Source organism: Syngnathus acus, chromosome 10 (genome assembly GCF_901709675.1).
Source record: "Syngnathus acus chromosome 10, fSynAcu1.2, whole genome shotgun sequence".
Classification (NCBI taxonomy): Eukaryota; Metazoa; Chordata; class Actinopteri; order Syngnathiformes; family Syngnathidae; genus Syngnathus; species Syngnathus acus.
In genome coordinates this window covers 26,553,033-26,571,247 of record NC_051095.1, presented here as the reverse complement: position 1 = coordinate 26,571,247, position 18,215 = coordinate 26,553,033, and the positions used below count along the sequence as shown (strand labels likewise).

General features: G+C 47.5%; 1 protein-coding gene and 1 long non-coding RNA gene across 2 annotated transcripts in view; both read left to right on the top strand.

The window, feature by feature from the left end:
* LOC119129586 overlaps positions 1-6,409 on the top strand; it is a 539,655-nt gene extending 533,246 nt beyond the window's left edge. Inside the window, exon 3 of the long non-coding RNA XR_005099281.1 lies at positions 6,365-6,409. This is a non-coding gene — a long non-coding RNA (uncharacterized LOC119129586). The remainder of the gene's footprint in view (positions 1-6,364) is intronic.
* tctn1 (tectonic family member 1) overlaps positions 1-18,215 on the top strand; it is a 1,200,810-nt gene that overhangs the window by 877,816 nt on the left and 304,779 nt on the right. The window lies entirely within an intron of this gene.

The window sequence follows — 18,215 nt, the reverse complement described above, 5'->3', positions numbered from 1 at the left end:
ACTCATTCTGGACGTTTGAGTTGGTTTTTCTGCATGTGGGTCAAATCAATCGCTAAAACGATGACAACAATACTTCTTCACTGAAAATCAAGGCAATTGTGTTTGTCTAATTTGTAAAGATCTTGTTTAAAGATTTCAACCTAAAGAGACACTATCAGACTAAACATGCTAACACATACGACAAGCTAACAGGGAGTGACCGCGCTGAGGAAGTGAAGCAGCTCCAAGCTGAAATGGCATCACAGTGATTCTTCACGCGGGGCTGTGAGTCAAAAGTAAATCGAAAGTAAATACTACTTAATATTAAATATTACGAAGTGGCCATGTTAGTCCTGTTGATGTTATGAACCTGTAGAGACGTGACACAAACTATTACTTTCTGGAAGATATTGCAAATGACAAGAGCAAAATTCACTTGTTTTAAGTTTTAATAACAGCTAATTTTGCGTTACTTATAACTCCTGTTTAAAATGTTCATGAGGCAAAAATAATTTTAAACTCATGTAAATTCAAGGTATTTTGTTCAATGTTATCTGACTCTTCAGATACGAATGAAAGGCAGAATTTGTGTTTTTAGAGTTGTTCACATCTGCCTGAGTGGCTTATATTTGGTTATTTTGTCATCCATCCATCCATCCATCTTCTTCCGCTTATCCGGGGTCGGGTCGCGGGGGCAGCAGCTTAAGGAGGGACTCCCAGACTTCCCTCTCCCCAGCCACTTCATCCAGCTCATCCCGGGGGATCCCAAGGCGTTCCCTCCCAGGGAGGCGTCCAGGAGGCATCCTGATGAGATGCCCGAGCCACCTCATCTGGCTCCTCTCAACGTGGAGGAGCAGCGGCTCTACTCCGAGTCTCTCCCGGATGACCGAGTGTAACCCAGGTTAACATAGCTTTGTAAAATAAGAGTCTGTTAATAAAAACAGTTGTTAGGGTAGTGTTCACTCTAACTTATTTTGCAAGAACCACACTGGAGACAAGTTAGTCGTTTCAAACACCTGCAGGCGGAGAGTTCACTCGTCGCTGTGCTTACAGCGATGGTCGAATGAAGTCTGAAGTCAGGCCTCATCAGGTGCATATTTATTGAGAAGAAACACAGTGGGGTTGAAAGTGGGGGTGTTGGAACACAGGATGGGGTGTAGCCGCTCCCCTGCTGATCAAAGCATAGCAGGGGGCCTTTTACGACTTTGTGGAAACAAAGCAACTCTGATTGCTTCCTCTGCAGCTAGTCAATCAGGTGAAAAGAGCTTAGCACTTTGGTCTACTACTTTTGGTAAGACAGGACAGGCTAGGTAAATTATCACAGGTTACATTCCAACATAATCATACGATGAAGATATTCTGCAAACCCTAACAACAGTCATAAAGAAAGTACATTGTAAATATCTTCTAAACAGACCAACACAGATTAAAAGCATGTAAATTATTAAAACAATACAAATTCATTATTTTATTAATGTTTTGTATTTGTTAAAATGATAAAAGTGTGAACATTCACTTTTATTTTGAAGGAGACATGATGACGTAATGAAAAGACCCATGTGACCAAAAATGCGAAGTCTACTTTTTTTTTCCCGCCGTTCTTTTTGGGATGACGACGAAGGTGCACAAATACTAAATAAGTACGTTAAACTAAAGGGAAGAGAGAGCGTGAAACAGGATTATATAACGTTTTTTGTATTTGATGGACTTACTTTTCTGTTTCAAACTTCTTTTCACCTTGGTGATGCACTAAGTGCGGAACGGGACTTGATTCACGAGAGTTGCTTCAGAAACATCTGAACTAATAACGAAGCTGATTTCTTGTGTGAGTCGCAAGATGGCGAGCCACCAAAGAGGCCTTTGAATTGTCTCTCACGCAGGAGCGGAGAGCACTTGCTGGACGTTGTTCATCGAACCTGGTAGGATCTATCCATTTTTTTCCACTGCTACACCGAAGTGGATTCAGAAAGGATTGACTGACTATTCAGGAAAATCAGGAGAAGCCAACTGAAGGGATATAGAGACATTTGGATATCGAAAGTCGTTCAGTCTTTTGCTGAATTGTTTTGTACATTTTGTCACTTTTATTTTTGTGAACTATATATGTGATGCTGGAATGGTGTTATTGAAATATTTATTGGTTTGAACAAAATCAGTGAAATGGTGGGAATTTAAAAGTGCCTTTAACTGAACTCAAATTAGATTTACTATTACTTTCGAATTACTTACCTGTCCTGAATGTCATTCAAACAACACAAAGTGAGGTAACTAAACAGATTGAACCTTAGAATTAATAAAACAACCCGGGTTGAAACTGAAATTCTTTAAACTGAAAAGTTTAACTGAAAGGGAAATTATTTTCTTCAACTAACGTTGAGTTTAAATGTAAATTGTATGTCTATTGTTTGTAGATTGTATGTCAACTATTTTCTCTACTAAAATAAGCCGGCAGTTCAATTCAAACCTTGGTCTGTGGTCATTTATTTTGTTTATTCTATCACCACTACAAATATGTCCGAACTTAGAATTGGTCCATTATCTAAATTACTGTAAGCACTGTCAAAAACAAAAAGGTATTACACGAGCTTCTCATATTATCTCTAAGGGAGAGCCCGGACACCCTGCGGAAGAAACTCATTTCGGCCGCTTGTATCCTGGATCTCGTTCTTTCGGTCACGACCCATACCTCGTGACCATAGGTGAGGGTAGGAGCATAGATCGACCGGTGAATCGAGAGCTTTGCCTTTTGGCTCAGCTCTCTCTTTACCACGACGGACCGGTACAGAGTCCGCATAACTGCCGACGCTGCACCGATCTGCCTGTCGATCTCGCGCTCCATCCTGCCCTCACTCGTGAACAAGACCCTAAGATACTTGAACTCCTCCACTTGGGGCAGGATCTCATCCCCGATCCGGAGAGAGCATTCCACCCTTTCCGACCGAGGACCATAGACTCGGATTTGGAGGTGCTGACCCTCATCCCGAGCGCTTCACACTCGGCTGCGAACCGCTCCAGTGAGAGCTGGAGATTACGGCCTGAAGAAGCCAACAGCACCATGTCGTCTGCAAAAAGCAGAGACGCGATGCTGAGGTCCCCAAACCAAACCCCCTAAACGCCTCGGCTGCGCCTAGAAATTCTGTCCATAAAAATTATTAACAGAATCGGTGACAAAGGGCAGCCTTGGCGGAGTCCAACCCTCACTGGGAACGAATCCGATTTACCGCCGTAAATGCAGACCAAACTCTGGCATCAGCGATACAGGGACCGAACCCCCCTTATCAGTTGGCTCGGCACCCCGTACTCCCGAAGCACCCTCCACAGAACCTCCCGAGGGACACGGTTGAACGCCTTCTCCAAGTCCACAAAACACATATGGACTGGTTGGGCGAACTCCCATGTACCCTCGAGGATCCTGCCGAGGGTGTAGAGCTGGTCCACTGTTCCACGGCCAGGACGAAAGCCACACTGCTCCTCCTGAATCTGAGGTTTGACTTCCCGACGGACCCTCCTCTCCAGCACTCCTGAATAGATCTTACCAGGGAGGCTGAGGAGTGTGATTCCCCTGTAATTGGAACACACCCTCCGATCCCCCTTCTTAAAGAGGGGAACCACCACCCCAGTCTGCCAATCCCCGATGTCCACGCAATGTTGTAGAGGTGTGTCAGCCATGACAGCCCCACAACATCCAGAGCCTTTAAGAACCCCAGGCGGATCTCATCCACCCCCGGGGCCCTGCCACAGAGGAGTTTTTTAACTACCTCAGTGACTTCAACCCCAGAGATTGGAGAGTCCGCCTCAGAGTCTCCAGGCCCTGCTTCCACAATGGAAGGCGTGTAGGTGGAATTGAGGAGGTCTTCGAAGTATTCTTCCCACTGACTCATGACGTCCCGAGTCGAGGTCAGCAGCACGCCATCCCCACTGTAAACAGTGTTGACGGTGCCCTGCTTCCCCCTCCTGAGACGCCGGATGGTGGACCATCGAAGCCGTCCGGTGGACCATCGAAGCCGTCCGGTGGACCATCGAAGCCGTCCGGAAGTCATTCTCCTGGCCTCGCAAACTCCTCCCACGCCCGGGTTTTGCCTCAGCAACCGCCGAAGCCGCGTTCCGCTTGGCCATCCGGTACCTGTCAGCTGCCTCCGGCGTCCCGCAGGCCAAAACGGCCCGATAGGACTCCTTCAGCTTGATGGCATCCCTTACCGCCGGTGTCCACCAGCGGGTTCAGGGATTGCCGCCACGACAGGCACCAACGACCTTACGGCCACAGCTCCGGTCGGCTGCCTCAACAATGAAGGCATGGAACATGGTCCACTCGGACTCAATGTACCCCGCCTCCCCCGGGACGTGGGAAAAGCTCTGCCGGAGGTGGGAGTTGAAGCTCTTCCTGACAGGGGATTCTGCCAGACGTTCCCAGCAGACCCTCACAGAGCGTTTGGGTCTGCCAGGTCGGACCGGCATCTTCCCCCACCATCGGAGCCAACCCACCACCAGGTGGTGATCAGTTGACAGCTCCGCCTCTCTCTTCATCCGAGTGTCTAAAACATGCGGCCGCAAATCCGATGACACGACTACAAAGTCGATCATCGAGCTGCGGCCTAGGGTGTCCTGGTGCCAAGTGCACAAATGGACACCCTTATGTTTGAACATGATGTTCATTATAGAAAATCCGGGTTGAGCACAGAAGTCCAATAATAGAACACCGCTCGGGTTCAGATCGGGGGGGGGCGTTCCTCCCAATCACGCCCTTCCAGGTCTCACTATCATTGCCCACGTGAGCATTAAAGTCACCCAGTAGAACGATGGAGTCCCCAGAAGGAGCGCTCTCCAGCACTTCCTCCAGGGACTCTAAGAAGGGTGGGTACTCTGAGTTGCTGTTTGGTGCATAGACACAAACAATAGTCAGGACCCGTCCCCCCACCCGAAGGCGGAGGGAGGCTACCCTCTCGTTCACCGGGGTGAACCCCACTGTGCAGGCGCCCAGCCGGGGGGCAATAAGTATGCCCACACCTGCTCGACGCCTCTCACCGTGGGCAACTCCAGAGTGGAAGAGAGTCCAGCCCCTCTTGAGAGGGCTTGTACCAGAGCCCAAACTATGTGTGGAGGCAAGTCCGACTATGTCTAGTCGGAACTTTTCTGCCTTACACACCAGCTCGGGCTCCTTTCCAGCCAGAGAGGTGACATTCCATGTCCCAAGAGCCAGCCTCTGCAGCCCGGGATCGGACTGCCAAGGTCCCTGCCTTTGGCCGCCGCCCAGCTCACTTTGTACCTGACCCCTTTGGCCCCTCCTACAGGTGGTGAGCCCATGGGAAGGGGGACCCACGTTTTCTTTTCGGGCTTTGCCCGGCCGGGCCCCATGGGCGAAGGCCACCAGGTGCTCGCCTTCTAGCCCCACCTCCAGGCCTGGCTCCAGAAGGGGGCCCTGGTGACCCGCGTCCGGGCGAGGGAAATCTAGGTCCATATATTTTATTCATCATAAGGGGTCTTCTGAGCCGTGCTTTGCTTGGCCCCTCACCTAGGACCCTTTTGTCATGGGTGACCCTACCAGGGGCATGAAGCCCCAGACAACATGGCTCCTAGGATCATAGGGGCACGCAAACCCCTCCACCACGATAAGGTGACGACTCACGGAGGGGGTTATTTTGTCATTTAAAAATAGACAATTGAGACAATGATATTTGTTTTATAACAGTGTGTATTTGCATGAAATTTTTGTAATTAAAAAATGTCCAAAAAAAACTATTGGCCCCCGGGCCCCTTCACTTTATCAAATCTGGCCTTCCTTGCAAAAAGTTTGGACACCCCTGAAATACAGGTATTTAAGGTGGCCAGTTGCAAGTTGTTCTCCTTTTTGCATCTTCTCTGAAGAGTGGCAACATGGGAGCCTCAAAACAACTGACTAATGACCTGAAAATAAAGATTGTTCAACGTCATGGAAAGCTAGCTCAGCGATTTCAGCTGTCAGTTTGCACTGTGATGAACATAGTGAGGAAATGGAATACCACAGGCACAGTTCTAGTTAAGGCCCGGAGTGGCATGCCAAGAAAAATCTCAGATAAGCAGAGGCGAAGGATGGTGAGAACAGTCAAAATCAACCCACAGAGCAGCTCCAAAGACCTATAACATGGTCTTCATGCAGATGGTGACACTGTCAACTATTCAGCGCACAAAATGCGGCAGAAGTCTTTTCTGCGCACATGCAACAAATAGAGTCGCTTGGGGTATGCTAAAGCACATTTGGACAAGCGAGCTTCATTTTGGAATAAGGTGCTATGGACTGATGAAACTAAAATTGAGTTATTTGGACATAACAAGGGGTGGTATGCATAGAGGAAGAAGAACACAACATTCCATGACAAACACTTGCTGTGTGGCTGTGTGGCCAGTGCAGGTACTGGCAATCTTGTTAAAGTTGAAGGTCACATGGATTCAAGTCCATATCAGCAGATTCTTGCAAACAATGTTCAAGAATCAGTGACAAACTTGAAGTTCTGCAGGGGCTGGATACCTCAACAAGACAACAACCACAAACACTGCTCAAAATCTACTAAGGCATTCATGCAGAGGAACAAGTACAACATTCTGGAATGGCCATCTCAGTCCCCAGACCTGAATATTATTGAAAATCTGTGGTGTGATTTAAAGGGGCTGTCCATGCTTGGAAACCATCAAACCTGACTGAACTGGAGATATTTTGTCAAGAAGAATGGTCCAAAATACATTCAACCAGAATCCAGACTCTCATTGGAAGCAATAGGAAGTGTTTAGAGGTTGTTATTTCTGCAAAAGGAGGATCTACTAAATATTGATGTCATTTTTCTGTTGGGGTGCCCAAATTTATGCACCTGGCTACTTTTGTTTAGGTAATGATTGCACACTTTCTGTAAATCCTATAAACTTAATTTCACTTCTCAAATATAACTGTATTTGTCTGCTATATGATACATATATTTAACTGAAATTGCTGATCTGAACAACCAATGATTGATAAAGGAAAATCTTGAAAATAATCTGGGGTGCCCAAACCTTTGCATACAACTGTTTGTGATGTAGAGTCTTCATGCGAGTGACCCTGACAAAGAAAAGACAAAAGTCACTTTTTTTTACTGTTAAAAATGCGCTTCCCAGAAATTCCTCTGTCTTCCTCTGTCAGAGGCCTCAGGTGGTACGTGTTGGCGACAAAATCTCCGCCAGCATCACGCTGAGCACGGGGGCCCCCCAAGGCTGCGTGCTCAGTCCGCTGGTCTTCACCCTGCTGACGCATGACTGCACTGCGACTTACAGTAGCAACCGCGTGCTGAAATATGCCGACGACACGACTCTGGTGGGTCTCATCACCGGGGGCGACGAGTTTCAATACAGGTCGGAGGTCGACCTTCTGGCCACGTGGTGCAGGGACAACAACCTCCTGCTGAACGTCAACAAGACCAAGGAGATTGTTGTTGACTTCCGGAAGGGTCACACCCAACACCTGCCACTGACCATCGACGGTGCTGTGGTGGAGAGAGTGAGCGGCACCAGATTCCTGGGGTGCACATCAGTGAGGACCTCTCCTGGTCCACCAACACCGCAACACTCGCAAAGAAAGCAGAGCGCCGCCTGTACTTCCTGCGGAAACTCAGACGAGCAAGTGCTCCTCCGGCCGTCATGACTACATTCTACCGTGGCACCATTGAGAGCGTCCTCTCCAGTTGTATCGCTGTTTGGGGTGGTAGCTGCACTGAATACAACATGAAGGCCCTGCAGCGCATAGTGAACACGGCTGGCAAGATTATTGGTGCTTCACTCCCCTCCCCGAAGGACATTTACACCTCCCATCTCACCCGCAAGGCGACCACGATTGTGAGTGATGTGAGTCACCCCGCTCACTCTTTGTTTGATCTTCTGCCCTCTGGGAAGAGGTACAGGAGCCTGTGCTCCCGCACCACCAGACTCACCAACAGCTTCATACTCCAAGCTGTTAGGATCCTGAACTCTTTCCCCCGTTCTGCGTAGCGTCCTGTACTTTTGCGCTATATTCTGACTGTCTGCTGTATGCACACTTGCTCCATTTTTGCTCCTCTTATTTGTTATGTTATTTGTTTATTTATTATTTATTCATCACTCTTATTTATTCATTGTTTGTGCCTTCTTATTTTTCCTTTTTGTGTTGTTTACTTGTATGTATATTGTGTACTATGTCTTGTCACCGTGGGATAGTGGGAACATAATTTCGATCTCTTTGTGTGTCTTGACATGTGAAGGCATTGACAATAAAGCAGACTTTGACTTTGACTATGGGCAAAATTGTTTGTCATTTTTATGTTGAGGCAGATGTATATAACTAATAAACTAATTTGTCATCAAACTTACTTTTTTGCTTTTTGTTTTTATTTACTTTTATTGTCAACACTGACAACAAACATTGTACCAATAATTGTCCAGAGATTGGACCCTCACACACAATTTGCATCATGTAAATACAAAAACAAGGAAGAAAAAAAAGACATACAAACACATAATATTCATATCCTAGCCAACAAGATTGTTCTCCATCTTCTTCAAAATTAGCACTCCTCATCTGCAATTGTGTTGTCAATTGTTCCATTGAATATACGTATTTGTTTGATTTTGTGAATTGAATTAAAGTATCTGTTATAACTTAGATACTTTAATTTATTTAAAGTCAATTAATTGGTCAATTCAAGTAATTACCAAAGTACCTTCCTATAAGTTACGTTTTTCAAGCAACAGTGGCAACAATGCAGTTAGACCAGTGGTTCTTAACCTTGTTGGAGGTTATATGCACATTCACCGAACCCCTCTTTAGCGAAAAAAATATTTAATTCAAATTCAAGATATAAATGTATTTTACTGATGCACAAAATGAGCCGTGGATGATCATCACCTTGTTCAAAGAACAAAACGAACACAATGCATGAACTCACAACAAATTACATACTTGCAAATCAGCGTGCCTTTGCGAGAGCTGTTCAGATATGCGTTATCATGAATTTACACGATAAATCAGGTGTGTTCGGACCTTCGCAGTGGAGGCTCTGCTGAACCCCTGAGACCGACTCACCGAACCCCTAGGGTTCGATCTAACCCAGGTTAAGAACGACTGAGTTAGACTTTACCAAAAAGAGTTATGCAAAATGTTATGTAGGTTCAGCACCCTTAAACCTTTGAGACACAGGCATCTGTGCCTTCTTTCCGCTTTAATTCTTTAATTTTTGGCTCATTATTTTGACAATATTGTGTCGCTGGCTCCTCTGTCGGCACTTTCATTCGCAGACAATTACTACTACAGCTACTGTTACCAATACTACTACTACTGTTTTTGTACAAATTAACTTTCTTGATTTACAAAAGTGATAAAACAATTTTTACAACACATGCAACCCAATTTCTATTCATAATGTCCTAATGAATAAGGAAAATTCAGTTTAAGTAAAAAGTCCTCCTCCCGTCCATCCCTAATGCAGCCAATAAATGCAGTGTTGTCTACAAACCTCTGCATTTGGCAAAACTCAGAGTACTGGAATTCAGAAGTGTAAAGGGTGAATAGAAAGGGAGAGAGCACCGTTGCCTGCGGTCCTCTCACACTCCTCACCGTGCCTGACTTACAGCCTCCCATGCTGCATACTTAGATCTGCCCGTCAGGTCTGCCCGTCAGGTACCGTACTTTTCGGACTATAAGTCGCACCGGAGTATAAGTCGCACCAGCCATAAAATGCCCAAAAAAGTGAAAAAAAACATATATAAGTCGCTCCGGAGTATAAGTCGCATTTTGGGGGGCAATTTATTCGACAAAATCCAACACCAAGAACAGTCATGAACGAGCAACAACAGGCTAAACGATAGGTATGCTAACGTGACATAAACACAAACTAAGAGCTGAGAATGGCCCTGACGTGAAATTCAGAGTTATTCAAAAAACTATTACATAAATAACACGTTAATAAAACCATCTGTGTCACTCCAATTCATTAAATCCATCAATCGTCCTTTGTCAACAATGCGTGCGCGCCGCTGACGGCTCTTGCACTTCAAAATATTCCACAGGCCCATATAACGATATATAAATTATATATCAAATAACTATTATATAAGCAATAATGTTATCAAACCATCTGTGCACTCTAAATCATTAAATCGATCGATCAAATTCCTCGTCCTTTGCCAACAACGCCGCGCGTGCGTGCACCCTGACGTCAGCCTCGTCGTTATTCCACAGATCTACTATATAACTATATTGTAGCGTTAACAAAGTTCAAGGAAAGACGTGGGTTTGGTAAACGGCTCTTTATTTAACAAAACAAACTTCCAGGCGTGTGGCGGCGTGGACTTCCAGCCACGGAAATGGAAGAGAGCTCCATAGAATAGGACCGGGCGTGCGTAAAAGCCATGACCGAGCCCCATCCACCGTCCCCGGACAGCCACCCGGCCGAGCGCCGGCCCTCGACTTCCATCCACGGAGGTGAAAGACAGCTCGGTAGAGTAGGACCGGGCGTGCGTAAAAGCATTGTCCGAGCCCCATCCACCGTCCCTGGACAGCCACCCGGCCGAGCGCCGGCCCCCGACTTCAATCCACGGAAGTGAAAGAGAGCTCCATCGAGTCAATCTTTGTCCTTTATGTAAACAACGCCGCGTCGCGCTGCTGAGTCGCGCTGCTGAGTCGCGCTGCTGACGTCGCGCTGCTGACCGCGACGTCGCGCTGCTGACGTCACTTGAAATTCAAATTACAGTAATCCCTTGCTACATTGCGTTTCGTTTATCGCGGTTTCTTTTTTTTTTTTTTTTTTTTTTTTTTTGGAAAGTTTTTGAAAAAAACCACATATAAGTCGCTCCTGAGTATAAGTCGCCCCCCCACCCAAACTATGAAAAAAACCGCGACTTATAGTGCGAAAATTACGGTACTCCATTATCCATGGCCTCGGTGTGCGCTCACGCCCATCACCAACATTTTGTCTCTCAGGAACATGGGCTGAATGGTGTTAAAGGCGCTAGAGAAATCCAGGAAAGTAATTGTCACACCCCCTTTTCCCTTGTGCAGGTAAGAGAGCGATGCAAAATGTAGGCAACAACATCCTCCACCCCCACCTTATCCTGATACGCAAATAGTAGATGGTCAACAGCATGCCGAACCTGAGGTGTTAAAGCAGCTTTCGCTCCAGTCTTCATCACGTGTGAAGTCAGCGCGACCGGTCTGAAGTCATTCCGCTCCGCAGGTCGTGATTTCTTTTGGACAGAGATGATGCACGACGTTTTCCACAGCTGAGGTATCACACCCTTTTCCAGACTCACGTTGAAGATACGCTGTAGTGGGTCACCCAGCTCCAGAGCACAGGCCTTCAGCAGACGAGGATCATATCTTTAACTCAATTTGGTTAATTCCGTTTTTGTGCATGCATGTGGTAATAACTAAATAGACTTTGTGTGTGTGTGTATATGTCAAGATCTGTCACAGTTCGTTTCCTTGTTTTAATATTGTCATAGTTTGCGTGTCTGTGTGCTCGCCCCTCCCCTCCTGTGCCCTGATCAGTGTGATCACCCTCACCTGCCTCTCGTTAGCTGTCTTGTATTTAAGTCCTGTCTTTCCCTCACTCCCCTGTCGGATTGTTTGCGTCTCATGTCTTCTTGTTTCTAGTCTCCAGTCTGTTCTGTTCTAGTCTTGTCCCTAGTCGAGCCTCTAGTCTGCCTTTTGAGTTCTTCAATAAACCCTGGTCCAAGCTGCATTTGGTTGCCCAGCTCCATTCACTTCATGAGTGTGTGTGTGTGTGTATATATGTATACACCAGCTGTGTCACAGACTACATTAACTTTTGTGTAGACTCCACCATACCCACCAAAACAGTCAGAGCTTTTGCAAACAGCAAACCTTGGATCACCCCTGAGATCAAAGACCTGCTCAGGGACAAAAGGAGGGTCTTTAAATCGGGAGACAGGGACCTGCTGAAAACGGTGCAGAGGGACTTGAGGAAGAAGATCAGGGAGGGGAAGAGCAACTACAGGAGGAGGATGGAAGACCAACTGCAGCGGGACGATGTCAGCGGGGTCTGGAGGAGCCTGAACACCATCTCAGGACGTAGCAACTCCAGACCTGCGCTGGACAGGGATCAGGAGTGGGTGAATGACCTGAACCGGTTCTTCAACCGGTTTGAACAACCATCCACTCCTCCCCCCACCCACCCAGCCTTGCTGCAACTTCCCCCGACTGGAGCCTCTTCTGCTCCGAGGACTCTCACCTCAACCCCGCCCCCTGCTACACCCCCTCCAAGACCCCCCAGCCCATTCTCAACTCCACCGAACCCACCAACCATCCCCCCTGCAACCCACCCCACCCCACCCCCCCACCCAGCATGGTGCTCTCCACAGCCCAGGTGGAGAGAGGACTGGCCAGGCTCAAGGTGAAGAAGGCGACGGGTCCAGATGGCATCACCTCCAGGCTGCTCAGATCCTGCTCCGGGCAACTGTGCAGGATCGTGGAGTACATGTTCAACATGAGCCTGAGGCTGCACAGGGTACCACAGCTGTGGAAGACGTCCTGCGTGGTACCGGTGCCCAAGTCATCTCGCCCCAGTGACTTCAACCACTACCGGCCGGTGGCCCTGACATCCCACCTGGCGAAGACCCTGGAGAGGCTGGTCCTCCACCACCTGCGCCCCCTGGTGAGCTCCTCCGCCGACCCCTTGCAGTTCGCCTACCGGCCGAGCATCGGGGTTGAGGACGCCGTCATCTTCCTCATGCAGAGGTCCCTGGCTCACCTGGAGCGGGCTGGAAGCACTGTGAGGATCATGTTTTATGATTTCTCCAGTGCCTTCAACACCATCCAGCCATCATGCTGGAGCCTGCCAGCAGCTGACATCATGGGTCCTGGACTTCCTCACAAACAGACCACAGTTTGTGAGGACAGGAGGCCGTGTGTCTGACACGGTGGTCTGCAGCACAGGAGCTCCACAGGGGACCGTCCTGGCCCCCCTCCTCTTCACCATCGACACAGCTGACTTCACCCACCACACATCGACCTGCCACCTCCAGAGGTTCTCGGACGACTCCGCCATCGTCGGTCTCATTAACAACGGAGACGAGACGGAGTACCGAGGACTGAATCACAGATTCGTGGACTGGTGCCAGCGGAACCGCCTCCAGATTAACTCTGGAAAAACAAAGGAGCTGGTGGTGGACTTCCGCCGGCGCAAAGAACCCCCCTCGCCGGTGAACATCCAGGGAACGGACGTAGAGATTGTGGACTCTTACAAGTACCTGGGTGTTCACCTGAACAATAAACTGGACTGGACTGGTAACACTCAGGCCCTATACAAGAAGGGCCAGAGCAGACTCCACCTGCTGCGCAGACTGAGGTCCTTCGGAGTGAGGGACGGCCTCCTGAGGACCTTCTACGACTCTGTGGTGGCGTCCGCCATTTTTTATGGGATGGTCTGCTGGAGCAGCGGCATCACTGCAGCGGAGAGGAAGAGGCTGGACAAGGTGGTGAAGAAAGTCGGCTCTGTCCTCGGCTGCAGTCTGGACCGGGTGGAGGTGGTGGGGGAGAGGAGGATGGTGGCTAAGCTGTCCTCCATCATGGACAACGTCTCCCACCCCCTTCATGAGACTGTCAGAGCCCTGGAGAGCTCCATCAGTGACCGGCTTCGTCACCCACGATGCACCACCGAGAGGCATCGCAGGTCCTTCCTCCCTGCTGCCATCAGACTATACAACCAGGCTAAATCACTGTAGCTAACGGACAATAATTACGTGCAATAATAACGTGCAATAACCGTGTGTAGTCATATGTGCAATATCTGTCTACCTCATACTCTTTCTACCTGCTTTTGCACAGTTTTTCCTTCCCTTGCACTATTTTTTTTATCTAATAATTTCTTATCTCCACTGTATATTGTGTATACTGTGTAAAAGTGTATTGTCTACATACTGTCCATATTTTTTTTAAATTATATATATCTTTACTTTTTTAAATCTTTTACCCCCTTCCCTGCATGCGTGTGTGCGTGTATGTTAAGTGTACTGCTGCTGACACAGGAGTTTCCCCATTGAGGGAATAATAAAGGACTATCTTATCTTATCTTATCATCTTTGGTCGTCAAGTCACTGATTGATTCATCAATACATTGTTCGTTTGGATTTACCGTGCTCACGTAGTATAGTCGTTCCTGTTCCGCAATGCTGAAGACTGTTCCATCCTTGGTCATCAGTTCGTTTCGTCCTTCTTCAAATGTTACTTTGGCTCCATCACTCGTAACTGCTTTTACAGAGATGATGCTTTCGGGGTACGTTGGTATGTATAAGGCTTTCTTCAACGTGACACCAACGCATCTTCCTTTCTTGTCTCCTCTCCTCAATGCCACGAGGTTTTCCCTGGTTCCATCTGCAAGAATGCAGAGAGAAAACTGCAACAAAACAAGGTTTGACTGTTTTTAGCACATAGCTTTAGCATAGCATATAGCGTTAGCATTTTAGCAAATCGCATGTAAATACATGTAAATAAAAACGATATTTTTAAACTATTAATTACCTTCTCTTTCAACATTAAACCCAACTTAATCTAACAATTATTCAATTTAAGAATAAACTTCACTCACGACTTTTCTTCTAGCTTCCCTCACGGTCAGAAATTAGTTTGTTCAAACTCTTTTTGAACAGATAGAAAACAGGCAGGACGTAACTGACAACAAAGCAGGAAGCGGTAGGTAAGTTACAGGAAATTATATCAAAATAAAAACATTTACATAGTGCCTTTATGAAAGGAAATTATATCAAAATACATATACAATCTACATACTGCCTTTATGGCGACACACTCCCTGCCTGACCACTGTGAGGTCACTACACTGACATGACATTAAACTCAACTGAGAACTAAGATTGAAACATCGGTCCTTACGAAGGAGTAAAACTGTTTCAGTCACTGGTCTAAGGTAAGTCTTTGCTTGTCCTTGGTTTGCTGTCTTTAATACCACCTTACGGACTCGTCCATCTGTTCCTGGAATAGCCTTTATGACCACCGCCAAAGGCCAGTTGTTGCGGGCAGCTTGGTTGTCTTTGAGGAGGACGATGTCACCGTCTTGCAGGTTCTGGTAGAACTCTGTCCATCTCTTGCGGCTTTGTAATGTTGACAGGTACACTTGTCTCCAATGGTTCCAGAACAAGTTGGATAAGGCCTGTACTTGTCTCCACTGCCTCGTGAGAATGTCTCTGTCTGTGAAGTCTCCTGGAGGTGGTGGGATGCCGACTTTCTGTGTTAACAGCATTGATGGTGTGAGGATGAATGGATTGTCTGGATCACTTTATACTGGAACTAGTGGTCTTGCATTCAGAATTGCTGTCACTTCTGCCATTAGTATACACAAAACTTCATGAGTTAGGCGAGTGCTGTGATCACGGAGCATTGAATCAAGGATTCATCGTGCTACCCCAATGAGTCGCTTCCATGAACCCCCCATGTGTGAAGCATGAGGCAGGTTAAACACCCAGGAGCATCCTTGTTGGTGCAGGTACCGCTGCGCGTGCTGTTTGGTTGATATGCACTCAGCCCAAGTTCTTTGCAGGCTCCAATGAAATTTGTGCCGCAGTCTGACCTCAGTTGTTTGGCTTGTCCTTTAATGGCAAAGAAACGCCTCAACGCGTTTATGCAACTTGAGATGTCCAGTAAGGTAATCATCTAGATGTGAACTGCTCTGGAGCTCATGCAGCAGAATAGTATGGCCCAGCACTTGCTCTTAGGTTGCATCCCTCTGGTGCGTCTAGTGGAGACGTGCCAGGGTCCGAAGACATCCAAGCCCACATACATGTAGGGAGGGCAGGTTGTAAGGTACTCTGCAGGCAAATCTGCTATTCGTTGTACCTGCATTCGTCCTCTAAGTCTGTGACAGATGACGCACTTGTGGATAGTTGAGTTAACGAGTTGCTTGCCTCCCAGGATCCAGAGCCCTGCAGCTTGTATCGCGCCTTCTGATAATTGACGCCCCTGATGCTTTACTTGGGCATGATGGTATCTGGTGAGAAGCAAGGACACGTGGTGTTGCTTTGGGAGAATGACAGGGTTCTTTTGTTCAATGGCCACATCCGCATTCTTCAGTCTGCCTCCAAGGCAGAGGAGGACATCCTGTAAGACTGGGTTGAGAGAGTGTAGGCAGCTGTATAACGGAACTTGCTTTCCTCTCTCCAGAGTTTCAAATTACTTCACAAAGGTATTCCTCTGAACAGCTTTGATGATGACTTTTCTTGTTTGGGAAAGCTCATCGACTGTGCGAGGTAAGTCACAGTGATGCCATCCCTTACACTTGCCTGTCGGAGTCTTGAATGGTCTTGCTATATGAATCAGGAGTGCAATGGGTCGTTGGAGAGTGTCGAATGTGGAGAACCTTTCAAAGCGCTCTGTGCTGAGAACCTTCCCTTGTAGATTGGTGATGTAGCTCTTCACAACTGGACGGACCTCCGCATCTGACTCCGGTGAGACTAAGCTGAATAACTGAGCTGGGTCTGGCTGAGTAGAGGGCTTGCGCAGGAAGGTTGGTACGTTGAACCACATTGTCTGTGTGAGTCTTGCTGCTGGAACAGACTGTGACGCCAAGTCAGCCGGATTGTCTTCGCTGTTCACGTAGCGTCATTGTTCAGGGATGGTAGACTGGTGTATACGCTGGACCCGATTATGGACGTACACATAGAACCGTCTGGACTGGTTGTAAATATATCCAAGGACAACTTTGCTATCAGTGTAAAGCTTAGTGGCATCCAGCTATAGATCCAGTTCATCCTGTATCAGCTCAGCCATTTCCACTGCTAAGACTGTTTGGGAATGGTCGGGTCTGATTGAGGGGCAAGTTTGAACTTTGCCATGGCAAATCCAACATCTACTGTGTCTTCTTGGATGGCTTTCAAGTAGGCTACGGCACCAATGGCCTTCACAGATGCATCGCTAAAGACATCGAGTTCTACTCACTCAGCCTTGGTTAGGCAGATGTCTGTGTACATCCTAGGGATATGAAAGTGCCTCAATTCTAGAAGCGAGTTTCTCCAAGCTTCCCACTTCCCTAACTTATCTTCAGGCAATGGGGTGTCCCACGGCGATGTCTCAGAATTCAACTCTCTGAGAACGTTCCTGCCTTGGATGGTAATTGGAGCCAGAAACCCTAAAGGGAGGAACCCTAAAGGGAGGAACCCTAAAGGGAGGAAACCGTCTCCCCTGGCGACGCAGCTAACGTGCGCTTCGTGTCGGCCGCGAGAAAGTTTGTTCCCGCACAAGGACGACACCATCGTCACATTACTAGTGTCCTTGACACCAAAGTCCGCCAGTGACCAAGACGGGAGCTGTGTGAGCATCGAGCTTCTGAGTCCGCCGGGGGATCGGACCGACGCGGGCCATTTGGACGGGTTGATTGCCCACAGGGGGCGTGTGTTGGGCGGTTGTCCTCCGGCCCTGCGGTGGCTTGGATGACCGCTTCGGTGCTGTGCTCCCCCTGGCCCCTGGGAGCATTCGTTCGGGAGGGAGAAACACGCCTGCTGCTACACACAGTTTGGTTTTTCCGCCCGGCTGTTTCGGGACCCACGACGGCGTCAGGACCCCGGTTGCTTGGGTGGGCCAGGCGTTATCTGCCTGCTTGCTCTGGATCATTCCGGCATGGTCACTGGCAGTCATTCGCACAGGCCAGCCATAGTTTCCTATGTTGGTGGCACGATGGACTACAGGCTATTGCCCAGAGATGTTCTTACTCTCTGGATCACTAAAAATACAGGACTTCCTAGTTTTTCTGGACTACATTCTCCGTTTTATTCCTTTTTTCTATTGCAGCAATTCATTGATTCACCCCTTCTATTATATGCAAAATCCCTATGGAAAGAAAACTGCAATACTCATAAAAAAACGTTTTTCTCTGTGCTTAAGCACATTTTGATTATTCTCATGCTGCTTATGTCAGGCAATATACATCCAAACCCAGGTCCAGCTATTCTTAATCAGAATGTCTCTAATTTGTCATTTGCTGATTTTTGTGATCGTACATCTATGGGTTTCCTACATATTAACATTTGCAGCCTGTTACCCAAATTTGATTTGTTAAAATCTTGGATTCATACTGCTACTCCTGATGTTCTTGCTATTTCACAAACATGGCTTAGAAAAAATAGCCAATTCTGTCATCTCTATACCAGGTTACAATGTTTTCCATCAGGACAGAACCACCAAAGGGGGTGGTGTTGCTTTATATGTTAAAGACCATCTGCAATGTTCTGTTTCCCTG